Here is a 15,019-nt window from a genome sequence, read left to right as displayed (position 1 = left end):
CATATGATAAAATTTTCCAGAATAATAGGTGTGCTTATAGTATAAGTTGATCGCTACGTGTGGGACATATATATCCCATCATTAACTACGGCTGGGATATACGTGTTCCAGCCTCTGGCTTGACAGCCGTTTGCCAAAAAAATCCCAAATGCTAAATTTACCTTATTTGTGATATAATTTGAACACTTGGATAGAAAACGAGGTAAAAAAAATGTTTTTAATTCGTATTCAAAGAGTTAAACAGTCTTTTGGTTCCTTAGCGACAGATTAACCAGCTATTTCTCTAGCTTGTGAGAAATACCTTTATTATGGGAACCTTTGAGGTAAAATGGGTTAATCTGCGGATTATGGTAACTTGGCGATTTTTGGCGAAACTTTGGCGACCAACCCTGCTACAGCAACCTGCTAGTTTTGTTTTGGACGCCATTTTGTTTTCACGAAGTAAAAGCATTTTTTTTTTAACTCAATATTTTTTCCAACAATCTGCTAGCCGAATTACGCTTATACTAGAACTTTTATGGAACAAAAATGCTTAATCATGACTAAGATTAGGTGCGAAATTGGGAGAAAGTGCAGAATCGTAAACTGCTTGCCGTGTTTTTAAGAATTGCACATACACGGTATCCATGTACACGTCGACCTATTTTCAGTTAAAAACAACATCCCAGAATTGCACAAAAATGGCATTGAGCACACTCTTGACTTTATCCATGTACACTGCTAAAGTCCTAGCTAGTAACCTTTATCGCCTTACCAAAATGTCGCCAAACTACCTGTTACCATATTCCAAAGATTAGCCGTAAAATGGATTTCCCCCTTTTTTCCTTTCCTATTTTAAGAAAAATAATTCAATTTTGAAACGACAGCTAGAGAATGCTAGAAAAAAATGAATACGCAAACTCCTTCGGCTCATTTTTTCCCATAAAGAGAAACTTCAGCGAGATTTTTCTGCACTATTGTAATGCGCAAAGGATTTTTCTTGTGAGAATACCTTTACATCATAAGCCATAAGAAGAATTTAAAAAATGGTGCCATTTGCACCTGATTTATTTCATTCTTTCTCAGTTTCTGCAGGTTGCCTTTAGATGAACAGTGCTTTGCGTTTCGTTCAACATTTAGTTTCTAGAAGATTTACTTTTCTCAGAAGTTACTTAATCTAAAAAGCAGAAGAAACTTTGTTTTTAATTCCTTTCTCTGCATCTTTTGCATAAGGGAAAATTACTTTTAAAATGAATATGCAATGAATCCTTTTAAAATCAACAGCGCAGTTTTCCCCCAAAGCATTACAGCGCTATTTCTCCACGGGCAGGGGATTTGATACCGTAATGCAGAAATTTTATCTTTTATATGTTTTAATGTAGATTAAGTGATAAAATAAACGAATGGTTTTTATTTTCAATTTTGTCTGTGATCTTTTCTTGCAAATTTTGGTTCTAAGCAGATGTTAAAATATGTATGTGGCAATAATTTATTGATCTCAATTATTTTAATGAAAACTAAAAAGTATTCAAGATTTTATATTTTATAAAACATTCAATTATTAAATGTTTTTTAAAATATAAAAATTTCATATAATTTTCTATTGTCCTTAAAATTAAAGAAAAAACATGACAATTAATCGGCATTTGGTTTCTACAGCGTATGTAAGTGCTGCATGCTCAATTTTCGAGTTTCGCTATACATAAAAAATTTCAGAAAAATTTGAAATTATATAAAGGAGAGATAAAAAGAGCAATAAAATAAGTCAAAATACTTGTTGGTAAATTTTCTATTCTTCAAAAATTATTATCCATGTTCAAAGTTTTACTTTTATTTGAGGTAAAATGGTAATAAAATTTTAAATTATCTAGATCAGGATTTCTTAAACATTTTTTCAGTGGCAACCCCTTTTTATAACTGAGATTTTTTTCGCAACCCCCAGGACCCCATAATATTTAAAAAACTTTTGTGGGACCCCCATAAGTATTGCGCAAATCCGACACACACGTGAGTGAAACTGTTAATTTTTTCACTTGTACTGTAATATATTGTTACAGTTTTAGGTCATTAACTTTAATTTCTATTTATAAGACATAGAACAATGTGACAATTTTAAATAAGTAACAGACGAAATGATAGCATCACTTGCAAAGCAAAGAAACACAACGTTTATATTATAAAACTAATGCGTCGAATCGTTTTCGTTTTTTTCTTTGTCTGTATTGTCTTATCTTTATCTATTTTCAGATACATTGTGTGAAAATATTTGATAATTGTAAAATTATTATAATAAGTTAAAGAAATACTTATAAATACCCGCAGTTTAAGAAATTCTGATCTAGATTAACGAAGAGGAAGTAGGTGTATAATTTATACTTTTATTTGAGGTAGAATGGATTTTCGCCAAATGTTACTTAATGTACATTTAATTTACCGTCTTCGAAATAGTAAATGTTAAAAAAGATCTTTGTGTTGCTCATTACGAAAATCTTACGCAATTTCTGTATGCTGCATTATTACTAGAAATGGGCAAAACCGTTATTTTTGGGGACCGGATTAGAAGCATTCTTTCAATGGAATAAATTGGTTCTTAATGACTCATCGCTCAGTAACAATAACCTTAATAAAAAAAAAAATATCAGAAACCATGGGGAAAATCAAGAGCGGTTAGCGAAGAACGAAGAGAATCGAATGAACAGTGCGATCATAATTGTTAAGCAAGGTTGGAACGAACAGCAAAAATAATCGAATAAGTCGTGAGATCGGAAAAATCGACTGAATTAAATTAACTCGCTGAACTTACTTCCTTTCAATTGTAGTTTCGAAATCACCTAAAACCTTCCTGCTAGACAGATCTAACTATAAAAAATCTAGAGTAAAAATTTTTCAAAAATCTAGGAAATGAAAAAGAATCACTTTTAACATGGGAGGATACGCGCTCCCCCCCCTGCGCGAATCAGACTGCTGATCTCTCATATCCTGCTACGCTTTCAACAAGAGCTTTCTATGAAACATAAAAGAGCTACAACGCCATTTTCGGGAATCGCGAGTAAATTCACTTAGTTAAGCGAATGGTTTCTTTGAATTAATTTCAGAGTGGGGCACACTTTGCCTACCAGTGACTGAGTGGTAACAGCCTTAAAGGTAATAGTTTGGCCTTGTTCATTTTACTGCGACTAAACAAGCTGGCTGCTTGTGGATTAACGACTCAATTTCCTTCAGAAAATGGAACGTGTCCATTTCCGGTCGCCAAAGTTGGGCTAGTCGTTCTTATGAAATTTTGAAGGAACCGACACCTGCTTACTTAATAAACTATCAGTATTCGATCTGGTTCGTTTTTGAGTTTCTTAGATAGGCTTCCGTCGATTTTTGTCCCTGCAGCTCTGTTTAGAATGTTATATGGGTATAAACTTCAAATAATTGTTCTAACCTGCTACTGTTTTATCTAGCGTATTCAGCTGATCATGTCGCGTCAATCAACATAACTTTTTTGATAATAGGATAGCATAACTTTGAAAATAATTCACTGTTTGATGTTCTGAAGAGGGCAGGTCTTAAATATTAATTATTTTTTCAAAATACTCGTAAAAAAAATCCGAAGCGACGTTTTTACGCGGCCTATTAAATTACACACACTTTTTCCTGCATCTAAACTTATTTCCTCGTATTATTCTAACTTAATCAATCCCCAAAGGCAAATCGAAAATCACATCCAAAATCTTAAATTTTGAAATTAAATATCTCGGTCAATTTTTGTCGTACCAGTCAAACTTTTTATAACTTTATTTTTTCATAACAAGCATGAAACTTTCCTACATATTAAGTATAGGAGACGGAAGACACCATTAAAAGCAAGATTCCGTTATTTGTCGAAAATTAAAAAATTTTTAGTAACTTACATATTCACGCAACAATCTTGGTGAAAACATAAAAATTACTTATCGTGTACAAGTTGGAAATTCCCCCCCCCTTTTTTTAAAGATTCTCAAATTATTGATATTCATTGTAAGTTAGTAAATATCATGAGCATACGAAAAGAAAACACACTCTAGCAATTTTAAACACAAATTTGAATTATTATATACGGATTACGTGATACATTAAAAAATTAAAGCACTTACATTCTTTTTCAAATCTTTCTATAATATTCTTGCAGAAATTTTACCTCTGTTCCTTCTATTGCTCGCAAATTCCATATACTCACACTTGAAAACTAAGTTTAAGGCAAACAATATCACGATTAGCTTATAAAAACCGTTCGAACTCTGAATACAGCAAAAAAGAACGCATACCAAAATGGAGTCGTTGCTTGACTGAAGGATTGTTATGTGGATGGTAGCCGGAAGAATAGTTACGCGTATGGTTACCAGTTTTGGCACATTCTGAAAATTTGGCGATTTCTACTAAGGCGGTTGCTTTAATACATACACCGAAGGGCTTTTGCATTATGACCACCCTGTTAATAACACGTAGGACCACCTTAATCCCTCAAAACTGCCAGCACCCAGCGTAGCATTGACTTCACAAGGTGCTGATAGATAGTCTGAGGTATCTGAAACCAAGCACTCACCAATTGGTCCTGCAATTCCCGCATATTGCGACGAGGTAGCGTGGCAGCACGAATTTGGTTTTCTATGTGGGACCGCAAATGCTCTATTGCAGCGATTCTCAACTGATGGTAAGCAAGAGAAAAATAAGTGGTACTCAAAGAAACAAAGTATTTTTAACCATTAAATTCAAAAATTAAAACCTCCAATATCCTGTTTAAGTGTTTTCTCCAACACTCATAAATTTATGGCATCTGAGCTTTCTTAAACCTGAGCCGCTCGTAGACTTTAGCAAAATAATTCGTTTGTATTTTCACAAATATTCTTTTAGTTGTATACGTAAGAAATTTTTTCTTAAATATTGTTTTTAAAAGGAGTGATAAAATGGAAGTCGTGTTTAGTAGGAAATAAAAATAAGTTTCAATAAAAAACATAATTGTATCTCATTAATTCTTTCAGAGTTGATTGATTTATTAGCATGACTACACTTTAATATCGCCACTATTTTCGGGCTCATATGGCTCTATTTTCAATTAAAATCATTTTTTCACTTCGATTTGCTATCTCTAACAGAAGGTATTTTGTCTTGCTCTGTATTCTTTTCTACGCGATTTCAGAATATCGTCGTTTGTTTTTGAAGACCTCCTAACATATTGTGCATTTAAATATTTGTGAAAAAATAATAAAACAAACCTAGATTTTCAAAATGGAAAAAGTGGATAGGATTGACTAAGCGGAAAAGTGAAGATTCATAGGTGATCCAGGACATCTACTAGCACAAAGAATATTGAAAAGGAAAATTGGGTACTTTTCCGTTTTGCCGGCGCAAACGATAAAGTCGCCAATAATGGTTTAACTGATGCCAGACGGAATATCTTCGCTGGTAACCTTTTACGCCTCAGTTTCAAAACAAGTTGAAGCCATTTCTTATCAGATTGTTTCTTTCAATACTGGCATACAATAATATAGAATTTTTACACGATATTTAAATTTTATCCCCTAAGACAATTCACGGTAATTAAGTCAATTAGAACGCAATTACACCGCTCATCCGAAGGCGAAATCAAGTGTTAAATTCATCAATTCTAATGAGAATGCACTAACGAAGTAAAGCACTGCAGTTTTACATAATTTCTGAGTAAGCTATTCGTACGAATTGAAATAATTCTTGCATTTAAACTTGTATTCCAAATTAAGATTTAACTTAAAATTAATGTAGATTATTACTGAGCGAATTAAATTTTAGTAGCGTAGTTTACGTGAGATGAGATCACTTGGGGTCACGTGATACGAACCGGCGAATCAGGATTTTGAACCATGAAATCATAGTAAATTCTTAAATTAATGTCTTTTTACAAATTTATTGTCTTTATTTATTGGCTTTTTACAAAATTTTAAACCATATTAAAATGTTTATGCCTTCACAATAAAAAAAAATTCTTAGAATTAACATTTTTTATGTGTATACTGTATGTTGTCGCCAACAAAGTCTGCTTGGCGAGATTTGCGCCGGCGAAACGGAAAAGTACCAAAAATTGTTTATAGAAAATATAATGAAGGTTATTTGTTATTTGGATTTACTTTCTATGGGGATAAAATGGGCCCTCAAACCTCAATGTCTTGTTTGCCGTGAACTGTTATCCAATCTGAGTACGAAACCATCGTTTCTTCTTAAAAGACATCTTGAATCTAAACATGTCAGTTTAAAGGATAAATCTGAAGTACACTTTAAGAGGAAATTCTCGGAGTTCAAATACAGTAAGCGAGTAGCAAAAGGTCTTGTTACTTCAAGTGCAAAAAGCTTTAGAAGCTAGTTGCTTAGTAAGTCTAAGAAATGCCAGGACTGTGTAGGCTCACACCTTTAGAGAAACCCTTTTACCAGCAGTAAAGCTATAGTTTTAGCATTTTTCAATGAAAAAGCGGCTAAAGAACTTGATAATATTATGTTATCAAATGGCAAAGTAAGTCGACGAATTCATGAAATGCCAAATTCCAAAAAAGAGACACTTATTCAAAAAAATAAAACACAGTAACTATTTCGCATTGCAATTGTATGAGAGTACTGATATATCAAATTTTGTTCAGTTATTAGTTTACATACGTTTCGAAGAAGATAAACGAATTGCTGAAGAGTACTTATTTTGTGAATCTCTTCATGATAAATTAACTGCAAACGAAATGTTCAAAGTAATTCACAATAGAAAATTGTCTGAGAATGATATTCAACGAAATAAGTACATTGCTGTATGCTGTAACGTAGCTAGGGCTTTAACAGGAAAACATTCTGATGTTATTTTTCAAATAAAGGAAGTCGCACACCTGAAACTAAATTTACTCACTGCTCTATTCATAGAGAAGCTTAAGTAGCCAAAACAATCCCCGATAACCTGATCAAGCTGTCAAAATTAGTTATCTTATTAAAAGCCAAGCTTTAAAATTCAAGAATATTCATGATTTTACCCCAAGAGAGGGGGCAGTGAACATGGAACGCTTTTGACACATTCCGAATTAAGGTGGTTATCCAGAGGCAAAATTTTAAATCCCCTGTTGGATCAGAAATTCAAAATTTGAATTGCAAAAATATTTATTTAGTGAATTATGGTTGGCGCATCATATTAAGCTGATATTTTTGGAAAGTTAAACGGATTACAAGGACAAAGTGTTTATTTGTTTACCGTTAGAGATAAAATAACTGCAATGATAAAAATACTCGAGCTAATAATCAAACAACTGTATAACAATATTTTAATCTTTTTACAACTTTTAAAAAATTTTTCTAATTGAAAATAATTTGAAAATAAAAGAATTAGCATCAGACTTTAATCATTGTTTTTCGTTGATAAATAATTTCAACATGTATTTTCCTGAGGATTATGAAAAGAAAAGTGGGTTAGAAATGCATATTGTTATAATTCACCTGATATTTTATCTCGTGAAAAAAAAAGGAATAACTGATTAAAGTTTCCTGTGATCAAATTCTAACTGAAGATTTCAAAAATGATATCATTGTTAATTTTCGGCTGAACTGAAAAAATTAATTTAAAGGCATTTCAAATAAAGTTATTAGCCCAAAGGCCGTTAGATCAGAAGAGCTGTTAATTTTGTTTTGGCATTTTCGCTTAAACGGATTCGATTCGCTTTAAACGGAGAATCACTTTTTAAATTGAATACACCAAATATTGAAACTCTGTATTATATAGTTAAAGAAATTAAATAATGAAGAATATGCATAAATGCATGTATGTTTCTCGCATTGTGATAAAACAACGGTACCTAGAGCCATCAAATTCTGAAGAACGTACATCTCTACCCGAATATGGGATCAGGAAGCCCAATATTTGAAATTTGTTTTATTATCTATTTCTTATTTTGTAAAGCACTTTTGAGTTTTTGATTAAGAAACTCAAAGATTTCAAAGCGAGCAATGGCAACACTGTACGGGGGAAAAATTTATCTCCAGAGCGCGAGACTGTGTATCGGAAATTCTAAAGATATGCTCTTATAAATATTTTGTAATATTGCTGTTGAATTGAATTTTATGGTTAAGAACATGATATTTAATAAATAAAGTAACACACAAAACGTTAAAAAAAACCCCTTCGGGCATAATATAAAATCTGAAAGCCTTTCAGATTTTTTAAAATTTTTATTGCCTCTTTAATGACGTTTGCACAACCTATTTGTGTGAACAAGGATATTCATCTATGTTATATTTGAAAAATAAATACAGAATAAAGTTGAAAGTGGATCCTAACTTACTGTTAAAACTAAGCTTAATAAGACCAGACAATGAAATTGACCTCTTTTAAACAGGCCCAAATTTCTCTCTGAATTTTAGAATTAAAGTATTATAACTTAAATTTTGATAATTAAAATGGTAACCAATATACTTTTTTAATAAAAGATATACTTTTTTAATAAAAGATATACTTTTTTAATAAAATACTTTATTAAAAAATACACTTTATATATACTTAATATATATTAAAATATATTTATATACTGAATATATATTAAACTTAATATATACTTTATATATATTAAAATATACTTTTTTATACTTAATATATACTTTTTATACATATACTACTTAATATATACTTTTATATATATATAATGTTGTATGAACTTAAATCCATTTAGTGCGAATACAAGTTATTATTACTTGCGCAATTGCTGCAAAGGTAGTTAATAATAATTTATTTCCTAAACAGTATTGATTAATTGATTATATTATCTCCTAAGTTTAATTAAAGTAGAATTATTTTAAAAGTGTGCATCCATACTGGTAAGTTATATTTTGAAAGATGTTTTGAAGTAATTTGAAAGCAAAATGTTAATAATGTTTTAACGGGGACTGGAGTTAAATCATCACGAAGAATAATATTTTAATTGTAAAAGGAAAAATTAAAACATGTAATTATTGTCATTGATCGGAAATTAGTTGACTTTTCAAGGGAAACAAACCAACTCCCGTTCAACGAACAATAATTGATAAAAATACGTAAATATGAAAGTGTTTCGTCTTTACTCGAGTTATAAGTTAAAGCCAAACCGGCAATTCTAGTCAGGCCAAATATTTCCGCGAAAAGTTGCTACTCAAAGAACTTATTCTCATGAAGCATTTTAGTCAATTCAATTTGGAGTAAAAATCAATTACTGTAGAGAAATCCTGTAAAACTCGAGTAACCGTCCCCGACACTATCATCTTTATGTATTTGAGTACTATATTATTTGTAGAATTTAAACATTGGAAATTGTCATTATTAAATCGAATTCAAAGTAAAGTTGAAATAAACATAGAAGATTATAAAAAAGATAAATAATGCAAACTTTGTAAAAACAAATCAAAGAAAACATAAAAATAATATAAAAATAATATAGAAAATAATATAAATAAGATAGTGAATGTACATGAAGATATAAAGGCCAGAAAGGTATTAAGTAACTTACATTCTTTCTAGTGGGGGAGTTGGCAAAGTGTTCTCTTCGTGTCTGACTCAGAAGTGTAGGGTGTCCGAAAATTCTTAGCGGCAGTAGGGGCTTTGAATAATATCAGTCGGTAAGACTTGGGTGAAGTAATTTATGGTAGTGGGTGGGACTTGGAATTCTTGAGGGATGTATTTTGTGGAGTTCTTATCTGAGAGAGACCGTCTGTTAAGATTTTTTTGAAAATACTAGTGAATGGAAATTAATTAATTTCTAGCTAATTGTCGTGTCACAATGATTAAGAATTTAAGAAAGGAAAAAGGCATTTTCGCTGTCCAAGAGCTAATAGACAGTCTAAAGGCAGGAAATAGGCCCATTTTTTTAGTAACAGTATAGTAACAGTATATGTCTGAAGACAATTAGCTTTTTACAATATATACAATTGAGTAATTACACTATATACAAATCTTTCAACTGACAGTCATCCAACTTATACCGCCTTCTCAGGTTTAGGAATAAATTATCATATCCCTATCAGTTAAATGATTTAGAGTGAGTATTTAACGCCTGCTCATTAAGGCAATGGTTGATAAATTGAAAGGGAATTAGATTATTTTTGAGAATTTTGATAAGGATCAAAATTTCGCGTTGTAAATCTATTGTATCTGTGCATGTAGTTTTAATACGTTGTATTTGATTAATTATAGTATTGTTAATTACTTTTTTGGATATGTTGGAGTTCCAATTTATTAATTTGTTAGTATTGAAATTGAAGTTTCTTGTTTTGTCAAAAAGTAAAATTTTTTTGTAGTTAATGATTTGAAGATCTAGAAAGTCTATGCTATTTTGTGAATTATTAGTTTTATTAAGTTTAAGACAATTCGGATAAATGTCGGAGTTTTCAATTTTACCAAAATTATTAATTGTAATAAGGTCATCAAAATATCTGTAGGTGTGTTTGTAGTAATTTAACTCTTGTGGTGGTAGATTTTTTTGGAAGTTAAATTCTTTGACAAATAAAAAGATATTACAGATCGAGGTGCTGGAATGTAAGCCCATAGGCAATCCTCTGACTTGTTTAAAAAGTTGATTATGAAACTTGATGTAGTTATGAAAAAGTGTGCATTTTAGGTAGGTTTTCCATTTGTCAAGAGTCATGATATTGAGTATATTAGGGAAAAGTTTTGGTAGATCAAGTAGACTGGTATAGATTTCTTCTAGAGGAAGTGAGGTATATAAGTTTTCAAAATCATAGCAGTTAATGTTTTGGATGTTAATGGTATGAATGGTATTAATGACAGGAGTGTTATTATGAATGATCCAGCAATAGTTATGATTAGTGTTACAATCATTGAAAATAAATTTACAGATTTTATTAAGTTGAAATGAAAAATAATAGTCTATATTTTTCTTGTAATTATTAGTTCCATTAGCTATAAATCTAAATTTTAATGGTGTTTTATGGAATTTGGGAATCGCATAAAGATTAGTAAATCTGTTGTAGTTAGCATTGAAAGTAATATTCAGTTTCTTATGAAAAGTTTTAATCCTGTTTATTATAGATGTTTCTGTAAGGTTGGCTGATTGATAAGTAGTTGCGTTGAGAAGTTCTTTATGAATAATCTCAGTGTAGAATTGTTTTCATATAATGCTAAAGGTATTAGTTGCTTTATCTATTTTTGTAATAGTAAAAAGCTGTTTTAAATTACTAATATCTGATGTAAGTTGAGACCAATTCAGTGTACTTTTAAATTTGAGGTGACTGATTTCTGTGGATATGCGTTGAAGAATTTTAGCTTTCCATTTTAAGAAGGTATCAATGGGTAAATTCAGTTGATAGCTTGCTTTAACTATAAATTCGTTGATGTTGTTTTCAAAAGTCTTGTAACAGTAATTTGTAGTAATGTTTCTGACTGGTCTAAATTTTGTACCATAACTCATTAGTGTTTTTAGTTGATGGTTTTGTATGATATTCAGGTTGCCAGTAATTATGTGCTGGTGATGAGAATCTACGTAATTGCTGTAAATTGGTGTCTTATAATGTCATTCTGCAGTTTCATCTATTTTATGGTGGTTAGTAAGCAAGTTGCTTAAGGTCCTTTGATATTTAAATGCAATCATTGGTATTGTATCAACTGCGGGGAAGTAATCTTTACAATCTCTGATGATTCTTGAGAAATGAATATTGTCAAACTGCGGATGCAGAAAATTAACTTTAAAATAAATTTTGCGTTGAGTGAGACTATTAGAGAGTCTGAAAAGACTAAAATCAAGAATCATGTCTTTAATGATTTGTATGTCATCGTAGCTTTCTTGAATGAATTTTTTTAGTTTGATAAGGAATTTATTAGTACAGGAGTGTAACCAGTTGAGAAGTTTCTTGGGAAAGCAGTCTGAGTCAAAAAAACATTTCAATTATATGAGATTATTCATAAAGAACTTCTCAACGCAACTACTTATCAATCAGCCAACCTTACAGAAACATCTATAATAACAGGATTAAAACTTTTCATAAGAAACTGAATATTACTTTCAATGCTAACTACAACAGATTTACTAATCTTTATGCGATTCCCAAATTCCATAAAACACCATTAAAATTTAGATTTATAGCTAATGGAACTAATAATTACAAGAAAAATATAGACTATTATTTTTCATTTCAACTTAATAAAATCTGTAAATTTATTTTCAATGATTGTAACACTAATCATAACTATTGCTGGATCATTCATAATAACACTCCTGTCATTAATACCATTCATACCATTAACATCCAAAACATTAACTGCTATGATTTTGAAAACTTATATACCTCACTTCCTCTAGAAGAAATCTATACCAGTCTACTTGATCTACCAAAACTTTTCCCTAATATACTCAATATCATGACTCTTGACAAATGGAAAACCTACCTAAAATGCACACTTTTTCATAACTACATCAAGTTTCATAATCAACTTTTTAAACAAGTCAGAGGATTGCCTATGGGCTTACATTCCAGCACCTCGATCTGTAATATCTTTTTATTTGTCAAAGAATTTAACTTCCAAAAAAATCTACCACCACAAGAGTTAAATTACTACAAACACACCTACAGATATTTTGATGACCTTATTACAATTAATAATTTTGGTAAAATTGAAAACTCCGACATTTATCCGAATTGTCTTAAACTTAATAAAACTAATAATTCACAAAATAGCATAGACTTTCTAGATCTTCAAATCATTAACTACAAAAAAATTTTACTTTTTGACAAAACAAGAAACTTCAATTTCAATACTAACAAATTAATAAATTGGAACTCCAACATATCCAAAAAAGTAATTAACAATACTATAATTAATCAAATACAACGTATTAAAACTACATGCACAGATACAATAGATTTACAACGCGAAATTTTGATCCTTATCAAAATTCTCAAAAATAATCTAATTCCCTTTCAATTTATCAACCATTGCCTTAATGAGCAGGCGTTAAATACTCACTCTAAATCATTTAACTGATAGGGATATGATAATTTATTCCTAAACCTGAGAAGGCGGTATAAGTTGGATGACTGTCAGTTGAAAGATTTGTATATAGTGTAATTACTCAATTGTATATATTGTAAAAAGCTAATTGTCTTCAGACATACAGTGGATGGACAAAAATATGGAAACACCTTGTGAAATGCATGTTTGAAAAGAAAGATTGATTTTAATGAAATATGTAGGTGGCGCTGGCGTTTTTGACTACTGACGCCACCTATACAACTTCGTAAATGTGCTAAACAGTTCAGTTGTTGTCAGAGTACTGTTATGTGAAGTTGTCATTGCATTATGTCAGAGTTAACAGACTTCGAACGTGGGCAAATTGTTGGAGCACGTATGGTAGGTGCTTCCGTAAGCAAGATAGCCGAGGTGTTTAGTGTTTCAAGAGGTACTGTATCGAAGATTTATTCCGCATATTTGAAAAGCGGAAAAACATCATCTGCTAAATCACAGCGCGGACGAAAGTGTGTCCTGAGTGATCGTGACAGACGATCATTAAGGGCAATTGTGACGAAAAATAAGAAGACCACAGCTGCAAAAGTTACTGCTGAAATGAATGTTGTGTTACCGAACCCTGTGAGTACCAAAACAATTAGAAGGGAGCTTCATAAACAGGGAATTGCTGGCCGTGCTGCAATTGAGAAGCCACTCATCAGTGATGCTAATGCCCGTAACAGGAAAAGGGGGTGTTTAAATCATAAAGCCTGGACTATAGAGCAGTGGAAGCGAGTAATATGGTCTGACGAGTCTTCTTTCACATTGTTTCCCACTTCTGGCCGAGTTTACGTCTGGAGAACGCCATCTCAAGCCTATAATACAGACTGCTTGTTGCCAAGAGTGAAACATGGCGGGGGTTCTGTTATGGTTTGGGCAGCCATATCGTGGTTCTCTGCTAGCCCCATGATAACTGTGTCAGGGCACATGACTGCCAAGACTTATGTGAACATTTTGGCCGATCAAGTTCATCCCATGGTACAAACTTTGTTCCCCGATGGTGATGTTTGTCCAAGACGACAAAGCCCCTGTTCACACAGCTCACATTGTCCAGGACTGGTTTTCTGAGCACGAGGATGAGTTTTCCCATCTCCCCTGGCCATCACAGTCACCAGACCTGAATATTATCGAACCCTTGTGGTCTACATTGGAACGGAAAGTGCGTTCTCGTTATCCACCGCCAACATCGTTATCTGAACTTGCCACCGTTTTGCAGGCAGAATGGTATAATATTCACTTGGCAAACATACAGGAATTGTATTTATCCATTCCGAGAAGACTGCAAGCTGTTTTGGATGCCAACGGGTTTCCTACACCATATTAAGCAAAGAAACATGTTTTTTAAAGGTGTTTCCATATTTTTGTCCAACCCCTGTATACTGTTACTATACTGTTACTAAAAAAAATGGGCCTATTTCCTGCCTTTAGACTGTCTATTAGCTCTTGGACAGCGAAAATGCCTTTTTCCTTTCTTAAATTCTTAATCATTGCGACACGACAATTAGCCAGAAATTAATTAATTTCCATTCACTAGTATATTCAAAAAAATCTTAACAGACGGTCTCTCTCAGATAAGAACTCCACAAAATACATCCCTCAAGAATTCCAAGTCCCACCCACTACCATAAATTACTTCACCCAAGTCTTACCGACTGATATTATTCAAAGCCCCTACTGCCGCTAAGAATTTTCGGACACCCTACACTTCTGAGTCAGACACGAAGAGAACACTTTGCCAACTCCCCCACTAGAAAGAATGTAAGTTACTTAATACCTTTCTGGCCTTTATATCTTCATGTACATTCACTATCTTATTTATATTATTTCTATATTATTTTTATATTATTTTTATGTTTTCTTTGATTTGTTTTTACAAAGTTTGCATTATTTATCTTTTTTATAATCTTCTATGTTTATTTCAACTTTACTTTGAATTCGATTTAATAATGACAATTTCCAATGTTTAATTTCTACAAATAATATAGTACTCAAATACATAAAGATGATAGTGTCGGGGACGGTTACTCGAGT

General features: G+C 31.8%; 1 protein-coding gene and 1 long non-coding RNA gene across 3 annotated transcripts in view; one reads left to right on the top strand and one right to left on the bottom strand.

The window, feature by feature from the left end:
• LOC118181466 (dynactin subunit 1-like) overlaps nt 1-4,429 on the bottom strand; it is a 31,742-nt gene extending 27,313 nt beyond the window's left edge. For both annotated transcript variants that reach the window (XM_085809084.1, XM_035350615.2), the window contains exon 1: nt 4,101-4,429. The gene's annotated coding sequence lies outside the window, so the exon portion shown is untranslated. The remainder of the gene's footprint in view (nt 1-4,100) is intronic.
• The window catches only part of LOC118182950 (uncharacterized), a 394,569-nt gene that overhangs the window by 64,888 nt on the left and 314,662 nt on the right, over nt 1-15,019 (top strand). The gene's annotated exons all lie outside the window — the stretch shown is intronic.

This window comes from Stegodyphus dumicola, chromosome X2 (assembly GCF_044657685.1).
Source record: "Stegodyphus dumicola isolate Sdum_Otavi_A_Nest chromosome X2, ASM4465768v1".
Lineage (NCBI taxonomy): Eukaryota > Metazoa > Arthropoda > Arachnida > Araneae > Eresidae > Stegodyphus > Stegodyphus dumicola.
This window is presented reverse-complemented; position numbering and strand designations above follow the sequence as displayed.